General features: G+C 43.6%; 1 protein-coding gene across 2 annotated transcripts in view; it reads right to left on the bottom strand.

The window, feature by feature from the left end:
- The window catches only part of FRMPD1 (FERM and PDZ domain containing 1), a 109,053-nt gene that overhangs the window by 74,325 nt on the left and 19,287 nt on the right, over positions 1–15,441 (bottom strand). Inside the window, exon 1 of one of the 2 annotated variants that reach the window (XM_010807991.4) lies at positions 13,392–13,796. The exons of the other annotated variant lie outside the window; for it this stretch is intronic. The gene's annotated coding sequence lies outside the window, so the exon portion shown is untranslated. Of the gene's footprint in view, positions 1–13,391; positions 13,797–15,441 lie in introns of those variants that run through there. 2 annotated transcript variants of the gene reach the window in all.

Below are 15,441 nucleotides of genomic sequence, written 5' to 3'. Positions count from 1 at the left end.
ACTGAGCAACTTCACTTTCTTTCTTTCCTCACTCTCTGAGACTTAATCCAAATCCTATCTAACCTTCAAAACTCAGCTGGAGCTCCACCACACCCAGGGTGGGTTCCTGCTTACCAGTCTACCACGAACTACCCAGTTTCCCATTGCAGAGCTGTTGTGCTATGTCTTACCCTTTCTTTCCAGCACCTGACCTCCTGGTCTATGCTCTCATCTTATGTTTCCAAACTTCATATGGATTCAGAGTTGTTGTTGTTGTTGTTGTTTTTTGCCCTCCAGATTGTAAACTCCTTGAGAGGAGCAGAAAGATGTCCTGTTTCTTCATAATCCTTGCAGGGTCCAGCAGAATGCCCCGAGCTCAATCGACATTTGCTGAATTAATAATGGCAGCTTACAGATGTCGGAAATGCTGTGGTGAGCTCAGAACACTAGAACAATAAGCAGCTTTAATTCTTTTTCAAAAACATTGAAAGATTTTTTGAATAATTCCAAAGTGCCTTACAATTTTCTAAAGTTTCACACACATGATTTCATATAATCCCCAAATAACCCTTTCCCCCCACGACTCCTGTATTGCCCCTCCCTCTTCCCCCTCCTTGTAAGTACTAGTCTGCAGTTATATCTATAGTTATATCTCTATATCTGTAAGTCTGCTAGACTCACTAGAACAATAAGCAGTTTTATTTCCTGAAGTTCTAAGCCAAAAGGAAAAATTAATTGCAAATATTTTAGGGAAATGCATATTTACGTTTCTGGTCAATTATTTGAGATCATCTTGGTTCATTACAGTGATTATATAGCTCAGTGAGAGATAATGGGCTGCATTCATTTTCTAAAAGAAATTCAGATGAAGATGGTACTTTATCAGAAAAATGACAGTTCTGAGAAAGTGAGAAAGGTAGGGGGAGCAAGTCATCCAGAGTATTATGCCTGTGACATGCCATCTGCCTAAAGAAAGATTCTACGGTACAGCACCTCCTACTTTACCTTCAGCCTAAATATTAATGATAATATTCATTAAGTCACATGTCTGATCATACTATTGATAGATATGGGGTTTTTTTCTTGGTACATATTAAAGTAAATATACAACTATTTAAAGAAAAATGGTTGTTCCTGAATCACCTGAAACCACCCTGGGTGCCACATGTACAAAAACAAACCTTTGGGAAACACAGGCTCAAGGCATCACCATGCCACCCAGATTTCACATCTGCCTAACAGGATTAGACATCTCTCAGGAAGGGCATAGCCTCTTATCTAGCTCAGTGCAGATGGCCTCTGCATGGCCCTCTGGGAGCAACAGGGTGGCAGCAGGAGCAGTCAGCACGTGGGGCTGTGCCTTTCCCTTGCTAGTGATCTAAGGGCCCAGCGACACCAGGAGACTGGAAACTGGTCACACAAGGCATCTACTTTATCAGGTGGACAGACAGCCCTGGAAAGAACATGGGAGAAAGCTGCCACTAGCAATAACACTGTCTCCAAGGCCTCATCTCACCATGGCTATGCTTGATGGGGGCCTATAGGCAGCCCCGAAGGTAGATGGCAAAATGGCACTGCTGAATTGGCTGTGGCTGCCAAGCCTGTCAGTCCAAGAGAGATAGAACACCTGCAATCAGCCATACCCTCAGGACACATAACCCAGGTCACGTACATTCCTTCTCTGAGTTTCAATTCTCCTGCCTGTAAAGAGGCAAGCATGGATGTACCTTGAAACCCTGTGCTCAGTGAAAGGAGCCAGTCGCCAGAGACATATGTGTTATACAATTCCATTCATATGAGAGTCCAGAAGGGGCAAATCTATAGTGATAGAAAGGAATTAGTGCTGGCTTAGGTCGAGGGGCTTGGGGAAAGACAAGTGTAGCAAAACAGACAAAACTGACGACCCTGATGAAGCTTACTTTCTCATGGAAGCTCTCACTAGACAAGAAATGACAAACATAATAAAGGAAATGGATTAAGAATGTTAAAAACTGATAAGGGCTAGGGAGAGAAAAAAGAATTAGATTAGTTTATCAGTGCTATGGAGCTGGAAGTCAGGGGTCAGGCCAAAGTTTTTCCCATTATGGGTTCTCCCATTCACATCTCCAGAAGGCCAGAGAGCTCTTCGCTTTCTTTCCAATTCTCATCAAAGCCTTTGGTTATGACATACCTGGACAGACATCATCTTGGCATCTGTTTCCCTTTCCTCCTCTCCAAGCCAAGGCGTACACACACACACTCACTCAGGAAATACTCACTGATCAGCAGTGTGCCAGGACACAGGCTGACGGGGACACTGAGACAAGTGAGCACAGTTCTCACCCTCATGGAGTTTGTAATTCACTGGGGGGAGTCGGAGCTATAAACACCCAATTGTAATTCAGAGCAGAATGGTAGCAGTGATCTGCTGGAGACACACGAGCACGGTTTGCGAAGGTTTTGCACTGTCCTCTGCAGTTTTCAAAGCAGTCTCCAGGGCATGGAGAGCTCATGTGGTGGGCACATCTTCATTCCCTCCTTCTGTGCTTTGACAGTGCTGCTGGGCTCAAGGCTCTTCCCCAGTAACTTCTCATGTCAAGTGCACAGGCCTGGACGTGACCTGGGTTCCAGTCCCAGCTCTCACTCACTTCTGCATCTTTCAACAAATACCTTAACCTTCCTGAACCTGTATCAGTGAAGTGGGTTGACTTCACCTACCTCACAGTAAATGAGATAATCTAGTTATCTAATTATACTATATATTATAGGGACTCAGGGGAGGAGGGAATAGGGTATGTTTGTTTGATGGTTTCCTTATGAGATGAAAAAATGCAGGAACTAGTTAGCAGTAATGATAGCACAATACTGTGAGTATACTTAATGCCGCTGAATTGTGCATTTGAAAATGATATTTTAAAGGTAAATTCTATGCTCTGTGTATTTTGCCACACATACATTAAAGAATATGTGACCAACCATTTCAAATACAAGACAGCCAAAAGTCCATCTTGAAAAGGGGCCAAAGCCTTGATGGCTGGGGCCTTCATGATAACATATTTTCCCTGGGGCTACCTGCTGCTTCTCAGGTGCACAAAGTATCCAGGTGCTGGACCAGAAGCTAATTAGGGATTTTCTATCTCAGAGACCATAAGATCCTCCAGCTTTTAGTACCCCTTGACATTCAACATGAAGTTCTCTTTGTCTTCATAGACTTGTTGGTTATTATAAATGCTCCAAACCTGTTAAGAAAAATCCTCTTTACCACCATTTGGGTATAATTCAACAAAACTGTAGAATGTAGACTCAAAGGCTAGATTTGTTTTTTTGTGATCAAATGAGTCATCAAATGTCATTACCTGCCAACTAATTTCAATAGCTTCTGGCATGTTTGATACCACAGGCACCAAAAGCAAAACCCACAGCAAGTACAGTGCTTGGGAAATTCAGACCGAGCACCGCAGAGTGGCTCAAATGAAGCAGCTGGCCACCCGGGTGGACTGGGATTTGCCTCCGTGTGTTTGCATCCAGGGAAGGAAAGCAAGATTCCAAATCTACCACACTAAAAGAACAACAACAACCACAACTACAGCACAAGAAACCAAGAATGGCTCCCAAAGCTGGGTGCAAGGCATGCTTTTCAGAGCTCCTGCCTCAGGACCTGTGACATCAGGCTCTGTCCTGCCCAGAGAGATCTTGAGGTCTTCTCAAAAAGTCTCCACCCTTCCCATAGACTTGGCACTGGCCATGGGCTTGTAGGCTCCCAGTCCCTGCATTTCTCAAGTCTAGTCCTTGCAACTATCTCAAGTGGAGGGATCTGGTCCAAAAAACCAATGCTTTCCATTCAATTCATATCAAGCACTCTCTTTTTACTGTGCCCTGTGCTGGGTGTGGTAGAGGAGATCAAGGTTAGCCAGACACAGCACCTGCCCTTTGAGAGTTTGTTGTGTTATCAAGAGGATTTGACACCTACATAATTAACTCCTAACCAACGTGAGGCAGAGTGTGGGGCCCATGAGAAAGGGATGTCTAAAATGCTCCAGGGAGTCTGTGAAAGGGCTCCTACCAACCATTGTGGCAGCATGTGTCTTGCTCATCTCTGCATGGGGCTTAGGGACGGCTGGTGGCTGTCAGACAGCCAAGAACACCAGGTGTCACCTGCCCATCAGGACCCTGTGCAAGGGTTCAAGCCAATGAGCCACTCTGGCCATCTTCATTAAGCCCTGATTAAGCATTCTGCCCAGAAACCTCCTCTCCATCCTGTAGAATTGCCCAGTTTATAGCCAACGATTCAGAGAATCAGGTCAGCTGTTCAGAGATGGCAGCCATTAGGAGCAGTGCCGACAACTGTGGACAGATGCCAGCTGGAGTCAGAAATCAGTGAAGACAGTAGGGCCCAGAAACACAGAAACTTAGCCCTAATTGAGCATTCTGCCTTCTGTCCCTGACTTCAGTTCAGAAAAGTGTCCAGTTGGGCTATTCCACTTTAAAAGGACAGAGAGACTCTCCTGGCTGGGAGTTTTGCTCAAGGAAAGAAGGAAAAGGCTGTGCAACACAGATGCTCAATGAGACAATATCTCCAAGGAAGAAAAACAAAACACCTGACAACAGAGAGTAAGTAAGTTACAGCACATCCTCTTTTTTGAATCCTTAAGAAATGATAACCAGAAGCTGTATAACATTTCAGGAAAAGCAACTGTTTTCATGTAAAGTGTAAACTCTGGGCTGTAAAGCCACATCTGTGTTCTGGGTACAGCTGTAAAATTGATGTTGGGCAGTGGCAGGCAGGAGACACAAAACAGCAAGTTTGATCTGATGGATGATGGGTTTAGGCTGTAAATGTCTTCTGTTTTTATTTGTATTCCAATTATTGTTTGTGTACAATGATACCTCATTTTAGGATCAGACTGACAACTTCTGAGCAGAGAAACAAAGCTCTGGGGATTGGCAACGTGGCAAGCAAATGCAGCCAGCCTGAGTGTCAGCAGGGGCACACCTTATCTGCCCCTGTGCAATCTGTAGCAAGCCCCTTCTTCTAGGACCTCCATTTCCATCTCTAGACCTAGAAGGATTCTAAGGCCCCTGCCACCACTGATTCCATGATTCTCACCGGCAGAGAGCTCAGAGGTCTGAACTACTCTCACGTGACAGACACTAACCAGCCCACACTGCAGCACCTCTGTGGCACGGACATCATGGGCAGCATTAAACCCCCCACTACCTCAGCTTCCCAAGCACAGGACCCTGGCATCCATTTGAGTCTTCCCTCTGTCTCACTGCTCTCGATCTCCCAGGGAATGCAGCCCTACCAAATCTCTCCCATTTTTGCTCTTGCTGCTGAGCCTTTCCACTTGCCATTTCATTGCCCTCTTCCCACTCCTGGCTTGTCTGATTCATTTTTTTAAAAACAGCTTTATTGAGATGTAATTCACATACCATAAACTTCACCTACTTGAAGTATACAAGTCAGTAGTTTGGGTAAGTTTATGGAGTTGTGCAACCATCACCACAATGAATTTTACCACATTTTCATCATCCCAGAAAGGAATCCTATACCCACTAGCCGTCATTCTCCCATTTTCCCCTCAACAATGCCTTCTCAGTCTCAGGAAACCACTGGTTTACCCTAGTTGATTTTTAGGTCTTGGTCTATATTCTAACTGCTAACTTTTTTCTGATCTCCAACTCTGGGTTGGGTGCATCCATATATCCCTAGTTTCCCTCTCTCAGAACTACGTGTTTATATACCCCCTGCTAGAGTATATAAGCTCCATGTCAGCAGGACTGTGGTTGTCCAAGTCATTGTGTTTCTTCATTGCCTAACTGATAGTCAGTAAACATTGGTTGAATGACTAAAACCAATGGTGCGATTTAAAGGAGAAGGTGAAAGTCACTCAGTCCTGTCCAACTCTTTGAGACCCCACGGACTAATACTGGAGTGGGTAGTCGTTCCCTTCTCCAGGGGATCTTCCCAACCCAGTGATCAAACCCAGGTCTGCAGGCAGATTCTTTACCAGCTGAGCCACCAGGGTAGCCTAGTGCAACGAGTCAAAGCCAAACCCTACGAAGATAGCCCTACTGAAAAAAAACTCAACAATGAACAGGGTCTTCTCAATACTACATATAGTTGAAGTAATAACACATTAAAAAATTTATGATAGTCAGGTTTCCTACCACTTATTCCCACTAGAGCCACCATTGGAATAAGGCAGATCCTTGTAAAATGAATTTTATTCAGGTGCATTCACAAAATAAGGCCATTAGTGAGAGGGAAAACTGCTTTGGAGGCTGAGTAAGAAGCAGCAGAAGGGACTTCCCTGGCTGTCCAGTGGCTAAAACGTCACCTTCCCGTGCAGGGGGTGCAGGTTCGACCGCTGGTTGGGGAACTAAGATCCTACATGCTTCACACCAAAAAACCAAAACATAACACAGAAACAATATGGTAACAAATTCAATAAAGACTTTAAAAAATAGTCATATCAAAAAAAAAAATCTTAAAAAGAAAAGAAAGATTCATGTTTTAGGAATTCAATATTATAGAGTCTATGTGACCTGGCATTATCAGGTCATTATTGAGTAAAATGAATACAAATACATTTTGCTTAAAAGAAAATGTCAGGAGAGAAAACAAAGAAGGAAGGAGTTCTGAAAGTTTTCTATAAAGCCATTCTGTTAAGCAATTTCTATTTTCTTGCAGATTCCTCATTATAAAATTAGAGCTGTGTTTCCTTGGACAATAACCTAGGCCATGGGAGCTTATTTCAAAATCCAATGACTCTCATAAGAAAAACCAATTACTTCATAAATGAACATTGAGATGATTTTTCCAATATATCAACATACTGCTGCAAAACAGTTACAGAATAAAAACAGAAGTCTCACCTACTCCCTCTCACACACTTCAATCTACATCGTACACTAACAGCAGATTAGACTTACTAAAAGCACAGCTCTAGTCATGCCTAGCCCTCATTCAAAACCCTTCAATGGCTCCCATTGCCTTAAGGATAAAGAACAAACTGTGTTTGAAGATCCTCCTCCTTTAGGAACTGACCTACTTGTGTAGCCTCGTTTCCTGCTAATCACATTCAAATAGGGCTTCCCTGGTGATTCAGGCAGTACAGAATCTTCCTGCAATGCAGGAGACTTGGGTTTGATCCCTGGATTGGGAAGATCCCCTGGAGAAGGAAATGGCAACCCACTCCAGTATTCTTGACTAGAGAATTCCATGGACAGAGGAGCCTGGTGGGCTACAGTCCATAGAGTCACAAAGAGTTGGACACAACTGAGCAACTAACACTAACTAACCTTCAAATAACCCCTGATTCATACAAATGCACTGAGAGCCCCTGCCATGCCGTTATCTTTTTTCCACCTCTGCCTAGAACGTTCTTTTGTTGTTGTTTAGTCACTAATTCGGTCTGACTCTTCAGCAACGCCATGGATTGTAGCCCCATCAGTCTCCTCTGTCCATGAGATTTCCCAGGCAAGAATACTGGAATGGGTTGCCATTTCCTTCTCCAGGGGATCTTCCTGACCTAGGAATCAAACCTGTGTCTCCTGCAGTGGTAGGTGGGTTCTTTACCATTGAGCCACCAGCAAAGCCCCAGAATGTTCTTTATGCATCTCCAAACTCTCCATGACAAAAGCTGCCTCCTTTTAAGACTCATTCAAATGCTCCCTCCTCCATGAAGTATTCCATGATGTCCTCTTCTGTAACACATCTCTATCACCTCTAGGCCTCTATAATCCTTTCACTGGAGATGATTCTCATGTGTTTATCAATGGCTGGCTTAAGATGTAAGAGACTCAGGTTCAATCCCTGGGTAGGGAAGATCCATTAGAGGACGGCATAGCAACCCACTCCATTATTCTTGCCTGGAGAATCGTATGGACAGAGGAGCCTGGTGGGCTACAGTCAGAGGGTTGCAAAGAGTCGTGTCTGACTGATATGACTTAGCACACATGCACAGCTTATATTACAGTCATTTCTGAACTTAGTCTCTACTTCCTGATAAACTATAAACTCAAATACATTTTCCCCTCACACTTAACATATGCCATGCAAATAGAAGATACAAAATATCTGTTGAATGAACAAATTTTAAAAAATGAAACAAAACAGCACAATACAGTCAGTGGTAGTCTAATTTATCTCTGTCCTTAGAAAGGTAGCAAGTCTTAAAATTTTAAAAAATATACCTCACTGGTTGGAATATTTTGCTGTCTACAAAACTGTTTTCATTGATATCCTCTCTTTACTGTCATTATTTGCCCACAAATACTTCACTCATTGCTAGATTGTGTGTGTGCTTTGTGATGATGGGAGGAAGAGTGAATAAAGGGAATTATTATTAAAAACTAGCAAAAAGAAGCTCCTTCTTCAGTGAACAAAGTCAAAATCAACAAAAAAGCCAAAGTGTCACTACACTGGCTGTCAAACATGGGAGGGATGGTAGGAGTGGAATATAGTTTAAGACCTGCCAGGCAATGGTTATCTTACTTTACTGAGTACAGGCACAAACAAAACTTGTGTGCACCAGAACCCACAGACCCCACAGAGACTGACAAAGAACTGTGTTTGAGTGTCTCCTGCAGAGTTATGGGTCAGCAGTGGACTGCTGCAGGGGCAGGGCATCTGGGTGCAGTAGACCTGGGTATGGCATAGGCCCTCTTGGAGGAGGTCACCATTAACCCCACCATACAGCTACCAGGGCTTACACAGAACTGGGGAAACAGACTCTTGGAGGGCACAAACAAAACCTTGTGTGCACCAGGACCCAGGAGAAAGGAGTAGTGACCTCACAAGAGACTGACCCAGACTTGCCCATGAGTGTCCAGAAGTCTTAGGTGGAGGTGTGGGTTGGCAGTGGCCTGCTGCACAGTTGGGGGCACTGAGTGTAGCAGTGCATGCATGGGACCTTTTGAAGGATGAAACCATTATCTTCATTACCTCCACCATAGTTTGGCCTCAGGTCAAACAACAGGGAGGGAACACAGCCCTGCCCATCAACAGAAAATTGGATTAAAGATTTATTGAGCATGGCCCCACCCATCAGAACAAGACCCAGTTTCCCCCTCAGTCAGTCTCTCCCATCAGGAAGCTTCCATAAGCTTCTTATCCTTCTCCATCAGAGGGCAGACAGAATGAAAACCACAGTCACAGAAAACTAACCAACCTGATCACATGGACCACAGCCTTGTCTAACCCAATGAAACCTAGAGCCATGCCGTGTAGGGCCACCCAAGACGGACAGGCCATGGTGGAGAGTTCTGACAAAACATCGTGCACTGGAGAAAGGAATGGCAAACCATTTCAGTATTCTTGCCTTGAGAACCCCATGAACAGTATGAAAAGGCAAAAAGATATGACACTGAAAGATGAACTCCCCAGGTCGGTAGGTGCCCAATATGCTACTGGAGATCAGTGGAGAAATAACTCCAGAAAGAATGAAGAGAGGGAGTCAAAGCAAAAACAACACTCAGTTGTGGATGTGACTGGTGATGGAAGTAAAGTCCGATGCTGTAAAGAGCAATAATGCATAGGAATCTGGAATGTTAGGTCTATGAATCAAGGCCAATTGGATGTGGTCAAACAGGAGATGGCAAGAGTGAACATTGACCTTCAGGAATCAGCGAATTAAAATGCACTGGAGTGGGTGAATTTAACTCAAATGACCATCATGTCTACTACTGTGGCCAAGAAACGCTTAGAAGAAATGGAGTAGCCATTATAGTCACAAAAGAGTCTGAAATGCAGTACTTGGATGCAATCTCAAAAATGACAGAATGATCTTCGTCTGTTTCCGAGGCAAACCATTCAGTATCACAGTAATCCAAGTCCATGCCCCGACCAGTAATGCTGAAGAAGCTGAAGTTGAATGGTTCTATGAAGATCTACAAGACCTTCTAGAACTAACACCCAAAAAAGATGACCTTTTCATTATAGGGGACTGGAATGCAAAAGTAGGAAGTCAAGAGATACCTGGAGTAACAGGCAAATTTGCCCTTTGAGTACAAAACAAAGCAGAGCAAAGGCTAACAGAGTTTTGCCAAGAGAACACACTGGTGATAGCAAACACCCTCTTCCAACAACACAAAAGAAGACTCTAGACATGGACATCACCAGATGGTAAATACCGAAATCAGATTAATTATATTCTTTGCAGCCAAAGATGAAGAAGCTCTATACAGTCAGCAAAAACAAGACCGGGAGCTGACTGTGGCTCAGATCATGAACTCCTTATTGCCAAATTCAGACTTAAATTGAAGAAAGTAGGGAAAACCACTAGACCGTTCAGGTATGGCCTAATCAAATCCTTTACCATTATACAGTGGAAGTGAGAAATAGATTTAAGGGACTAGATCTGATAGACAGAGTGCCTGGACGTCTATGGACAGAGGTTCATGACATTGTACAGGAGGCAGTGATCAAGATCATCCCCAAGGAAAAGAATGGCAAAATGGCTGTCTGGGGAGGCCTTACAAATAGCTGTGAAAAGAAGAGATGTGAAAGGCAGAGGAGAAAAGGAAAGATATACCCATTTGAATGCAGAGTTCCAAAGCATAACAAGGAGAGATAAGAAAGTCTTTTTCAGTGATTAATGCAAAGAAATACAGGAAGACAATAGAATGGGAAAGAGTAGAGATCTGTTCAAGAAAATCAGAGATACCAAGGGAACATTTCATGCAAAGATGAGCACAAGAAAAGACAGAAATGGTATGGACCTAACAGAAGCAGAAGATATTAAGAAGAGGTGGCAAGAAAACAGAAGAACTATACAAAAAAGACCTTCATGTCCCAGATAACGATGATGGTGTGATCACTCACCTAGAGCCAGACATCCTGGCATGCAAATTCAAGTGGGCCTTAGGAAGCATCAGCATGAACAAAGCTAGTGGAGGTGATGGAATTCCAGTTGAGCTATTTCAAATCCTAAAAGATGATGCTATGAAAGTGCTGCACTCAATATGTCAGCAAATTTGGAAAACTCAGCAGTGGCCACAGGACTGGAAAAGGTCAATTTTCATTCCAATCCCAAAGAAAGGCAATGCCAAAGAATGCTCAAACTACCACACAATTGCACTCATCTCATGCACTACCAAAGTCATGCTCAAAATTCTCCAAGCCAGGCTTCAAAAGTATGTGAACCATGAACCTGCAGATGTTCGAGCTGGATTTAGAAGAGGCAGGGGAACCAGAGATCAGATTGCCAATATCTGTTGGATCATCAAAAAAGCAAGAGAGTTCCAGAAAAAACATCTACTTCTGCTTTGTTGATGACACCAAAGCTTTTGACTGTGTGGATCACAATAAACTGTGGAAAATTCTTCAAGAGATGGGAATACCTGACCACCTGACCTGCCTCTTGAGAAATCTGTATGCAGGTCAAGAAGCTGCAGTTAGAACTGCACATAGAACAACAGACTGGTTCTGAATTGAAAGGAGTACATCAAGCCTGTATATTGTCACCCTGCTTATTTAACCTATATGCAGAGTACATCATGAGAAATGCTGGGCTGGATGAAGCATAAGCTGGAATCAAGATTGCAGGGAGAAATATCGATAACCTCAGATATGCAGATGACACCACCCTTATGGCAGAAAGTGAAGAGGAACTAAAGAGCCTCTTGATGAAAGTGAAACAGGAGAGTGAAAAAGTTGGCTTAAAACTCAACATTCAGAAAACTAAGATCATAGCATCTGGTTCTATCACTTCATGGCAAATAGATGGGGAAACAGTGGAATCAGTGACAGACTTTATTTTGGGGGGCTCCAAAATCACTGCAGATGGTGACTGCAGCCATGAAATTAAGAGGCTTGCTCCTTGGAAGAAAAGTTATGACCAACCTAGATAGTATATTAAAAAGCAGAGACATTACTTTGCCAACAAAGATCCGTCTAGTCAAAGCTATGGTTTTTCCAGTAGTCATGTATGGATGTGAGAGTTGGACTACAAAGAAAGCTGAGCACTAAAGAATTGATGCCTTCGAACTGTGGTGTTGGAGAAGACTCTTGAGAGTCCCTTGGACTCCAAGGAGATCCAACCAGTCCATCCTAAAGGAAATCAGTCCTGAATATTCATTGGAAGGACTGATGCTGAAGCTGAAAACTCCAATACTTTGGCCACCTGATGTGAAGAACTGACTCATTGAAAAAGACCCTGATGCTGGGAAAGATTGAAGGCAGGAGGAGAAGGGGACAACAGAGGATCAGATGGTTGGATGGTATCACTAACTCAATGGACATGAGTTTGAGTAAGCTCCAAACACTGGTGATGGACAGGGAAATCTGACGTGCTGCAGTCCATGGGGTCACAAAGAGTCAGACAGGACTGCATGAACTGAGTATGTGATCACCTGGAGGGCTCATTAAAAGACAAATGGGCCCCACCCCCAGAGTTTCTGTGTCTGTAGTCTGGGGTGGGGCTGAGATTTTCCATTTCTAACAAGCTCCTGGTAACACTGATAGGGACCACATTCTAAGGATCATCCATGCAGTCTGGAAAATGAATCCAGGGATTTAACAGAGGAGGATTTGCTGTGGTACATGGCACAGGCATTCCTAAAGCTAGAAAATTCATCTTTAATTAGGTTAAAACACACAGAAAAATTAAGTTGGAATGTGATTTTCTTTTTTTCCTTATCATGTGTAGTTCAGAAGCTAAATTCTACAAGGTAGACCAGAGAGTTTTGGAGAAGCGAGTCAGAAGCCCTGGGTTCAAGTCCTGACTCTGTCGCTAGTTAGCTGTGTAACTAAAGACCACTCATTACCATCTCAGGACGTCACTGCACCAAGTGCAACAGATAGTCATCCTCTAAATCTCCAGTGTCAGGTCTTATGTTCTATGATCTCACAATCTTGAAAACCTGTTGGCAATTTAGTCCCAAAAGTATTTAATGATTATCCCATCTATATATAAAAAGATTAAGTGTTAGTCACTCAATCGTTTCTGACTCTTGGTGACCCCATGGACTGTAGCCCACCAGGCTCCTCTGTCCATGGAATTCTCCAGGCAAGAATACTGGAATGGGTTGTCCTTCCCTTCTCCAGGTGATCTTCCTGACCCAGGGATCAAACCCAGTTCTCCCACATTGCAGGCAGATTCTTTACCGTCTGAGCCATGTCTGCCCTTCGTATAAAATGATTAAAGACACTGCAGTTTCAAAACACAAAACATGTGAAATAATTACCAAATTTCAGAATGTATAACAAATAAATTGCAATTATGAGAACTGAAAGAACTTTTACTTAAACGGGTTTTGTGTATAATATTAAGTGCTCAAGAACAAATATGCCATAAAAATGGATTAAAAATATACAACAAAGATACTACAATTAAAAAAAAAACACACACCACCATTCCCTTTCTGAGAAAAGTCTCAGAAAACAGAGAAAACAGAACAGGTTATAGAATAAGAAAACATCAACTCACCAGTCCAGCAGAGTGAAAGAGAGTCCTCCAAGGAAAGAAATCTGCCCCTCTTCCCAATGCTGGCACCTCCCTCCCATCCCAGGACACTGCACCTGGGCCTCCCAGCACACAGCTATTTTTAAAGATAAAAGGCCACATTCCAAAGATTGTGGCCACAAGAATGTGACTATCAAATAACCTTCCCGGAGTTCGTCAATGAGCCCGAGAAAAACTGATTGCCAGGCCATGTGGGCAAAGCTGGATGGTCTTTGTGGCTTGGGTCCCACATATCTGCTGATACTGGGCAGCTGCAGCTATGTCCTTAACATGAGTCTGGCCTCTCTCCTTTCAGCTCAGCAAGCCCAGAAGCCCTCCAGATGCCATTCTCAAGACCTCAGCCACTTGAGCTGGCTGAGAGAGGAAATCCTAGAGGTTCTTGAATAGCACACTGGCCTCCTCTGTGCCAAGGGCAACACAGAAGGTGATGTCTGAGGTCTCATGAGGCATCCATCTGACGGCTGGAGAATTTATTCTGTGCCTGGTCTCTCACTGTTTCTGCCCAGCCATCTTCCGTTCAAGTTAATAGCAACAGCAATAAGTCGATAAGCCTCACAGCATCCCAGGCAGGGAGGTCACCCTCAAGCACATTATCCCCCCTTAACAGATGGGGAAATGACGCCATGGGAAGATTAAATAACTTGCCCAGCCTCAACAGCCTGCCACAGGTGGAGCACGAGATGATACCAGCCCCCATGCCAGCTCATGAACAGAGATGCTCTGGATGAAGACCTTTGAAGTTCTAGGGTCCCAGGCAGTGTGAATGATCTGCACAACAGAGGTCAAGAAAGAAATAAGCACAGAGGTAACCTTTTTAAAACCACTCCAACTGTCTCTTTGTGTGTCTTCCTAGAAGGCCGTGAGAAAGGAATGATTTTTAATATATATATATATTAGCTGAAAAATGGTGTGAGTGCAATGAGAGGACAGAATAGGTCTGTAGGCAGCGAGGGGCCTCAGTGATTAGGATCAAAGGAGGGCTCAGGCCAAGCAGGGTTCTATCAATGATCTCTGTCTTCTGTACCCTGCAGGACCCTGCACAAACTGGTGAACTCTGGCCTGAAATTACACCCATTTCATTCCATTATACAACAAATACTTGCACATCTAACATGAACAAGTCACAGAGAGAAATAGAAAGATGAAATGGACTCTCCCTGCAGTTAGGAATCTTGAAATATCATCAAGAGTTGCACAAATCACTAAAATACAAAGTAAAAATTAGTAAGGACCACAACAGAGGCTGGTAGAAAGCCTGGGTTTGACGGTGGGAGATGACACACAGCTGTGGAAACAGTAGGCTGATAGTAGGGCAGGTTCAGTGGAGGAGGTGACCAGACTGTGAAAGACAGGAGGGCACTGGGGACAGTGGCTGGAGAAGAAGGGAGATGCTAGGCACAGGGCTATCCTGAAGACCAGCTCAGCAAGAGGGATGTGAAGTTCAAATGGTATGTGAAGTAGGGTGGAGGGCTTTAGGGTACATAGGCAGGTATAAGCCATCTCATCAAAGGCCTTCAGTGTGGGATTAAGGAGGTTAAATTTCACTGCTAGCCATAGTACACAGCACTGTACCTTGTTCACGGTAGGCACTCAATAAACGTTGGTGAAACAAAAAGCAGTGAAGGCAACTTAATCCACGGAAGACGCAGGAGGATTGTGAATAAAGACACCAAAAACAAACAAACAAACAAAAGCTTCTATTTTTTTTTAATCAACTGATATCTAGTTAGGACAACTCCTAATAAGTGCTTAGGAGTTTGTCTAGTACTGGACATTTTAACTATTTAAAATATATGCTTGGGACTTTCCCAGCAGGGCTTCCACTGCAGGGGGCATGGGTTCGATTCCTGGTCAGGGAATTAAGATCCTGCATGCATGTAGCATGGCCAAAATAAATAAATAAACAAAAATATGCTATATATTCTGCCCCAAATGGAGACCGTAGTACCTACCATCAGCTTCTCACTCAAGAACACCACAAAAATTAATGATGAGGTAATGTCTGTGAAATGCT

The sequence above is a fragment of the Bos taurus genome, chromosome 8 (assembly GCF_002263795.3).
Source record: "Bos taurus isolate L1 Dominette 01449 registration number 42190680 breed Hereford chromosome 8, ARS-UCD2.0, whole genome shotgun sequence".
Classification (NCBI taxonomy): Eukaryota; Metazoa; Chordata; class Mammalia; order Artiodactyla; family Bovidae; genus Bos; species Bos taurus.
Note: the sequence above shows the minus strand (reverse complement) of the source record. Positions and strands in the feature narration are given on the sequence as shown.